The 7,451-nt window shown below is 36.8% G+C and overlaps 1 pseudogene across 1 annotated transcript; it reads left to right on the top strand.

Annotated features, from left to right (window-relative positions):
- The first annotated feature begins 3,918 nt into the window (after positions 1-3,918).
- LOC112628469 lies at positions 3,919-5,687 on the top strand (annotated as a pseudogene). The gene has a single exon (XR_003120427.1). The product of XR_003120427.1 is annotated as a putative elongation factor 1-alpha-like 3 (transcript).
- Positions 5,688-7,451: the final 1,764 nt, after the last annotated feature.

Here is a 7,451-nt window from a genome sequence, read left to right as displayed (position 1 = left end):
ATTTTCTTTTTGACTTAAAACAAATGATTAGAATTTCTCTGAGAGAACTAACATAAAAATGTAAATTAATACCATTGAAATTAATTATGTTTTTAAATTTTCTGTGTTTTATGTTTTTGACATCTAAAAGAACTTGCTATCAGTTGATAGACTACCACTCTCAGGTCTAGCCAATTCCAGATGGCAAATGGGTTGGCCAAGTAGGAGCATGTCTTTTATATGCAAACCAACCAATCCCAATCTTATAGTCCAAACCGCTTCCTTAACTCTCACCCCCCAAGATTTCCCCTGCCCTAAATCACTGCAGGACTAGGTTCCAGTAGAGATTACCCCTACTGCCCATGGAAATTATTCAAGCCAGCCAATCCTTAACAGTTTACTTTGCCACGCTTTATCTTTCCTGCAGAAACCCCAATAAAGGATTGGGTGTAGGCTTCTCCCTTGCTCCTGCTTCTGGCTGACCAAACCTGGAATTTCTTTTGCGGTCCTATATGGCATGGCATGTCCCCTTCTTTTGGGAAATGTGAGTAATAAAATCTTCTTTCAATGGCATTGACCTCTTCATGTTGGCACTCGGTTGCCTCCATTAAAATCCCCCAGATATACTTTTAACACATCATTATAAATAGTATGTACAAAATATTAGTGTGATAAGCAAATCTTTCTATTTCTATATGGAAATTCTAGGTAACTAAAATGTTATTGCCTAAGAAAAAGCCACACTTGAACTTTAGTTGCATTTATCCCCGTGTATTTATGTGTTGTAAAAATGTAAAGAAATTCACTGAAGAATTCAAACATATCCTCAGTTCTACAAGGTAATCTGTCATTAGCTCACTCCCCCATCTCCCTGGAGCTATCACCAACTGTACTATGTTCACTCTCTAACCATACACTATGAAGGTGACCTTGCAATGTGCTTCATTTAGAAAATAAAAGTAATCCATTTAAAACTTCTAAAAGTTTGGCTTCAAATCAATACATTTGCCTTAATCTCTACTGATCATTATTATCTCCTCTAATAAAAATGAAAAAAAAAAATGCCGATCTCCAGTCTCATATGTTACCTTTCTTCTGAATCTTAGCCCCTTGTTTTCTTTCAACAAGGTTAAACCTTTATCTATCTCTTGCTATCCTGTATCTGTAATCCTCTTACTTCGTACTGGATAATTTCCATCAGCATTTAAATATCCAGACTTAAGAATTATAGGCTTCCCTGTATATGACATACCCTTGCAGCTACTATACTTGAAATCATCAATAACTTCCAATTTCCTAAATGTAATGGACACTTTTCAGTCTTCATTAATTCTGTATTTTTATTAGACCTAATTGATTTGGTCATTTTCTCCTTATTGAAAGCTGAGATTTAAATTGTTTTTCTCTCATCATTATGGCTGCTGCCTAATTAGTCTCTCTTTATGGCCTAAAGTTAAAAAGGTAAAAGTCCCCCAGATCTAAATTTAGGTGTTTTTCTCTGTTCATTGTTATATTCTAACCCTAGACACACTCAACACACACATTATCCCTATCTTGTCAATTACCACATACATCAGTCTTTCCAGGTTAATAACTGAACTACAATTTTCTCTGAGATCCAGTTCCTTATGTGTCTCCGTATAATCTCAGGAACAAAAAGTTCAATAAGTGAAAAAATCCTCTCCCCTAATCTACTACATATCACCAAGCCTTATCTTTCTTCACTGAAATTACTCTTCAGAACAGTTGTTGAGGCAACAAAAGTTGAATCATACTTATTTTCACTCACTTTCTTTGTCAACTTTTTACATGAATAAATTAACTTTTTCAAAATTTTTGTTTACTGAAGCAGAATTTACATACCAAGATGTACATAGTTTAATTGTACAGTTTGAGTTTGACAAATGTATGCTCCAATAAAATTACCAATCCGATCAAGGCACACAATATTTCATCACAACAAAAAGCTTCTTCATGCTCCTTTCCAATCAATTTCCTCTGGCCAGAGATCAATTGCTGCCATTATTTCCCAAGCCAACATCTATGTATCTATGTATCTAGCTTTCTAGCTATTTAGCTATCTATCAATCTATAATTTTAATTTTTTTAAGTAATTACTTTACTTTTCTAAGTAGGCTTATCTTCTCTTCTGTAGCTCTTCTGAAATAATATTTAAACCTGATGTCTGTGAAGTATCTTTAAACACATTGTGAAACTATATGGAAATATATTCTGAAACTACCTTGCATACTGAACTAAATACCTTCATGGAGACCTGCTTCTTCATCTTCCATGTCAATTTCTTGGTGACTTAGTGTCATTGCTCTCTGCAAATCTTTCTTTCTTCATTGAGTGCTCTTGATTCATCGATTCTTACTACGATTCACTCAATCTCTGATTTTTTTAGCTGTGCTAATTCTTCTCTGATAAGTTTAGATCAGCGCTTCTGTTGGACCCTGATTATCTGGAGGAGTTCATCAACTTCACAATCTGGAAGATCGCCCTGAACAACAAATATAGAATAGCTCCCTATTGTAAGCAAACCAAGCAAAGTGCAAGGTATTTGTTTCATGGTAATTCTGTACTAAATCAGGAACTAAATCATGTCATTATCATCATCAAATATTTCCCTTGGATTTTGACATATCCAATATATATTTTTTCAGTCTTTCATTATATAGGAGCTTCAGATAGAAAGAATATATTTTATTAATCTCTAACTATAAACCAATGTTCTTTATAATTGCCTATAAATGGCCTTTCATTTATAAGATCAAGCCTGAGCCTCTGATCAAGACAGTGTTTGATACTTTAGATTTGAATAGGATTAGTTCAAATTCTAAACTTTCAAGGCATTGCTTATAACTCTTTAAGGAATTTTCTAGCACAAGAAGAAATCTTAACTTCTAAAGAAATTTCAGTTGTTCAGCTTTCACTAAAGTCTGTACTCTACCATAGAGGTCTTTTTACTGGGCCTCAATTCTGGTTGCTAGAAATCCTAGTGCAGCGTCAGGCTTAATTGATTCTAGGACTCAATGACATTATACAGGACTTAGGTCCTTTCTTTCTTTCTTTTTGCTTGCTCATCCTTTGTGTGGCTTCATCCTCAGCCGATTGCAGGATGGCTGCAGCTGTTTCAGGCATTACATCCAGATACACATAGGAAAAAGAAAGATCATCACTATCTGCACTCTAAGGAACAATTTATCATTTTTTTAATGGAAGTATTGCAATAATCTACTAACAAGTTTCTACCTGTGTAATCCTGTCTTCTCTTCCAAACCAATAACTGTCACTGAAATAGTTATAATTAAATTGCTAACATGTAGATATTTCAATCTCATTCAAATGCTTATAGCGTTAAATATCTTCCTGTTACATGTTCCAAATTTTTAAAAAGTGTAGAGATAACTTTACAACATGCCTCCTGTCAATCACCCAGAGTTCTCAGGAAACACCCTTTCTCCTTGATCACTATTTCCAGGAGCCTAGTTTGTTTGTTTGCCGCAAACTCCTTCCTGTTTTATTGTGTTCTTACATGCTAAGCTTAATTGTTGCAATATTTTTTTCTCCTTCCCCTTAATATTTTTCTTCTAATTAGCAACTTTTTTCCATCAATTTTCAGGAAATTACCCCAGGTTAAGTCAGTCATCTATATTTCATGCTCTCACTGTACACTCTGCTTTTGCTTTGAGGAACTTATATATAAGTTATATATAAATATATATATTATATATAAATGAATAATTATTTTTATAATTTCTATCCTTTAAAAGTACCTCTGTTTCCTCATAGATTCTAAGCTTCTTGAGGGTAAATGCTATTTGTCTCTCTTGTTCTGCTGTGTTCTCAGAAAATCTGAGAACATACCTCATTGAAAATAGAAGTAATAACAGTCAAAGGTAATTTACATTTTATATAGAAATAAAACGTAACTGCTTTTTCGCAACGGGTTTGCCGCCAGAACACAGGTGTCGTGAAAACTACCCCTAAATGCCAAAATGGGAAAGGAAAAGACTCATATCAACATTGTCGTCATTGGACACGTAGATTCAGGCAAGTCCACCACTACTGGCCATCTGATCTACAAATGCGGTGGCATCGACAAAAGAACCACTGAAAAATTTGAGAAGGAGGCTGCTGAGATGGGAAAGGGCTCCTTCAAGTATGCCTGGGTCTTGGATAAACTGAAAGCTGAGCGGGAACGTGGTATCACCATTGATAGCTCCTTGTGGAAATTTGAGACCAGCAAGTATTATGTGACTATCATTGATGCCCCAGGACACAGAGACTTCATCAAAAACATGATTACAGGGACATCTCAGGCTGACTGTGCTGTCCTGATTGTTGCTGCTGGTGTTGGTGAATTTGAAGCTGGTATCTCCAAGAATGGGCAGACCCGAGAGCATGCTCTTCTGGCTTACACACTGGGTGTGAAACAACTAATTGTTGGTGTTAACAAAATGGATTCCACTGAGCTACCCTATAGCCAGAAGAGATACGAGGAAATTGTTAAGGAAGTCAGCACTTACATTAAGAAAATTGGCTACAACCAGTAGCCACAGTAGCATTTGTGCCAATTTCTGGTTGGAATGGTGACAACATGCTGGAGCCAAGTGCTAACATGCCTTGGTTCAAGGGATGAAAGGTCACTCGTAAGGATGGCAATGCCAGTGGAACCATGCTGCTTGAGGCTCTGGACTGCATCCTACTACCAACTCGTCCAACTGACAAGCCCTTGCGCCTGCCTCTCCAGGATGTCTACAAAATTGGTGGTATTGGTACTGTTCCTGTTGGCTGAGTGGAGACTGGTGTTCTCAAACCCGGTATGGTGGTCACCTTTGCTCCAGTCAACGTTACAACTGAAATAAAATCTGTCGAAATGCACCATGAAGCTTTGAGTGAAGCTCTTCCTGGGGACAATGTGGGCTTCAATGTCAAGAATGTGTCTGTCAAGGATGTTCGTCATGGCAGCGTTGCTGGTGACAGCATAAACGACCCACCAATGGAAGCAGCTGGCTTCACTGCTCAGGTGATTATCCTGAACCATCCACGCCAAATAAGTGCTGGCTATGCCCCTGTGTTGGATTGCCACATGGCTCACATTGCATGCAAGTTTGCTGAGCCAAAGGAAAAGATTGATCGCCGTTCTGGTAAAAAACTGGAAGATGGCCCTAAATTCTTGAAGTCTGGTGATGCTGCCATTGTTGATATGGTGCCTGGCAAGCCTATGTGTGTTGAGAGCTTCTCAAACTATCCACCTTTGGGTCGCTTTGCTGTTCATGATATGAGGCAGACAGTTGCGGTGGGTGTCATCAAAGCAGTGGACAAGAAGGCTGCTGGAGCTGGCAAGGTCACCAAGTCTGCCCAGAAAGCTCAGAAGGCTAAATGAATATTATTCCTAATACCTGCCACCCCACTCTTAATCAGTGGTGGAAGAACGGTCTCAGAACTGTTTGTTTCAATTGGCCATTTAAGTTTAGTAGTAAAAGACTGGTTAATGATAACAATGCATCGTAAAACCTTCAGAAGGAAAGGAGAATGTTTTGTGGACCACTTTGGTTTTCTTTTTTGCGTGTGGCAGTTTTAAGTTATTAGTTTTTAAAATCAGTACTTTTTAATGGAAATAACTTGACCAAAAAATGTGTCACAGAATTTTGAGACCCATTAAAAAAGTTTAATGAGAAAAAAAAAAAAAAGAAATAAAACGTAACTGAGAAAACTAATGTACTTTCTTGTTTTTGATAGCAAGGTTGTTTTTACATTTCTTCATTATTTTATCATTTAGATTAAAATTATATTTCTTAAAACCTTGAATATATATACTTTGTAATTTCCTCTGATGCATTTATCATTTATGTGTAAAAAACACATATGATGAAACTTGAATCAATTGGGAATGAGATTCTTTCTGGTAAAATAATGGACCACCAGAGTTAAGGAGAACAAGTATTAGCAAAACAGCCATTGGACTGATGGTACATTGGGGCTTTGTGCGGATTATGAAAAAAAAAGAGTCCAGTTCTAGGGTATGGGAATAATACAAGTATAATTAGAATGAGGTTCAGACCGATAGACAGTGAAATGGCCAGGGAGGGGGAAGAATAGTTTTAGAGGTGAATTTTAGTGATGAAACAATTCTAGATGATAATAGGATGATAGGGTCTATTATTCTATCATAGATATGTAGACTGGAAGGAAATGAAGTTAATTGGCCAAATGGCCTGTACATACACACACATGCACATCTATATACACAATGTGTGTGTAACTTAAAGTGTATGTGTGTGTGTGTGCATGTGTGTATACCATATGGGATAGACTAAGAACATACCAAAAAGCCAGTTCCTTAAAAGAATATTGGTGATTGACCAATCTAACTATCTGGGATCATTTGGAATTCTGTTCTACTGTTAGGGCAACAGTCTCTTCCACAACTACCAAAGTGTTCATTGTATGTAAAAAGAACAACTCTCTGGAAAATCTCTCTTTCACCATTTAAAAGTAAGAAAAAACGTATACTTCAGTGTTTTGGGATTTGTAGTTGAGAATACTACTTTTGTGTTAGAATACTCTTCCTCTCCAGTGACATATTTCTCCAGAAAGCACCAAGCGAGTGAGTTCGTATGTTCAAGTGGAATGGTCTTACCCAGCTAATTGTCACTGTTTTGACCTTGCTGTGTTAAGATGTGAGCTGTCACCATAGCAGAAAAGAAAATTGGAAAAATATATTGCACTTTAGAGGTCAGAGTAGAAAGGTTTGGGCTAGCAGAAAGTGAAGTTTACTAGGACCAGATTAAATAATATAAGAGGAGTAGGGTAATAAACATCTTTGTGGTAACGAATCATCTGGAAATTTTGGGATTCTGGTTATAAAAAAGTAAACAGGAATGTGAAGAATCAGCGTTTTAAATCTCAAAGGTAGAAGTTTTTAATTAGTAAAAATGAAAGTCTCAGCTTTTAATACAAATTTTATTTATGTATTTGTTTGTTTTAAGGATGGGGTCTTGTCTTATTTTGTCACCCAGGCTGGAGTGCCGGGCGAGCTCATAGCTCACTGCAGTCTTGAACTCCTGGGCCCCAGGTTTCATAAACACTTCAGGTTTCAGATCACCTCTTGAAAAGGACGACTATCCTTAAAATCCGGTGCTTTAAGTACTCAGATATAATCAATGAGCTCTAATTAAATACATTTCTCACTTTAAACTGGTGCCTTGTATCATTTTGATAAATAAACCCAAATTAAGTAGCTCCAATTATGAATCTCTCTAGTCCTCTCTCTCTCTCTGTCTCTCTCCCTGTCTCACACACACACACACACACACACACACACACACACACCCCACAGTTACCACTCTTACAATCTTAAACTTTTACTTTTGTTCATGAACTGTCATATATGCTTCTGTAAAAGTAGAATAGAAAGGGTTGTAGCTGAAGAATTGTCACTAATACCGTATTGAGCTCATGGA

This window comes from Theropithecus gelada, chromosome 7b (genome assembly GCF_003255815.1).
Source record: "Theropithecus gelada isolate Dixy chromosome 7b, Tgel_1.0, whole genome shotgun sequence".
NCBI classification, from domain to species: domain Eukaryota; kingdom Metazoa; phylum Chordata; class Mammalia; order Primates; family Cercopithecidae; genus Theropithecus; species Theropithecus gelada.
Note: the sequence above shows the minus strand (reverse complement) of the source record. Positions and strands in the feature narration are given on the sequence as shown.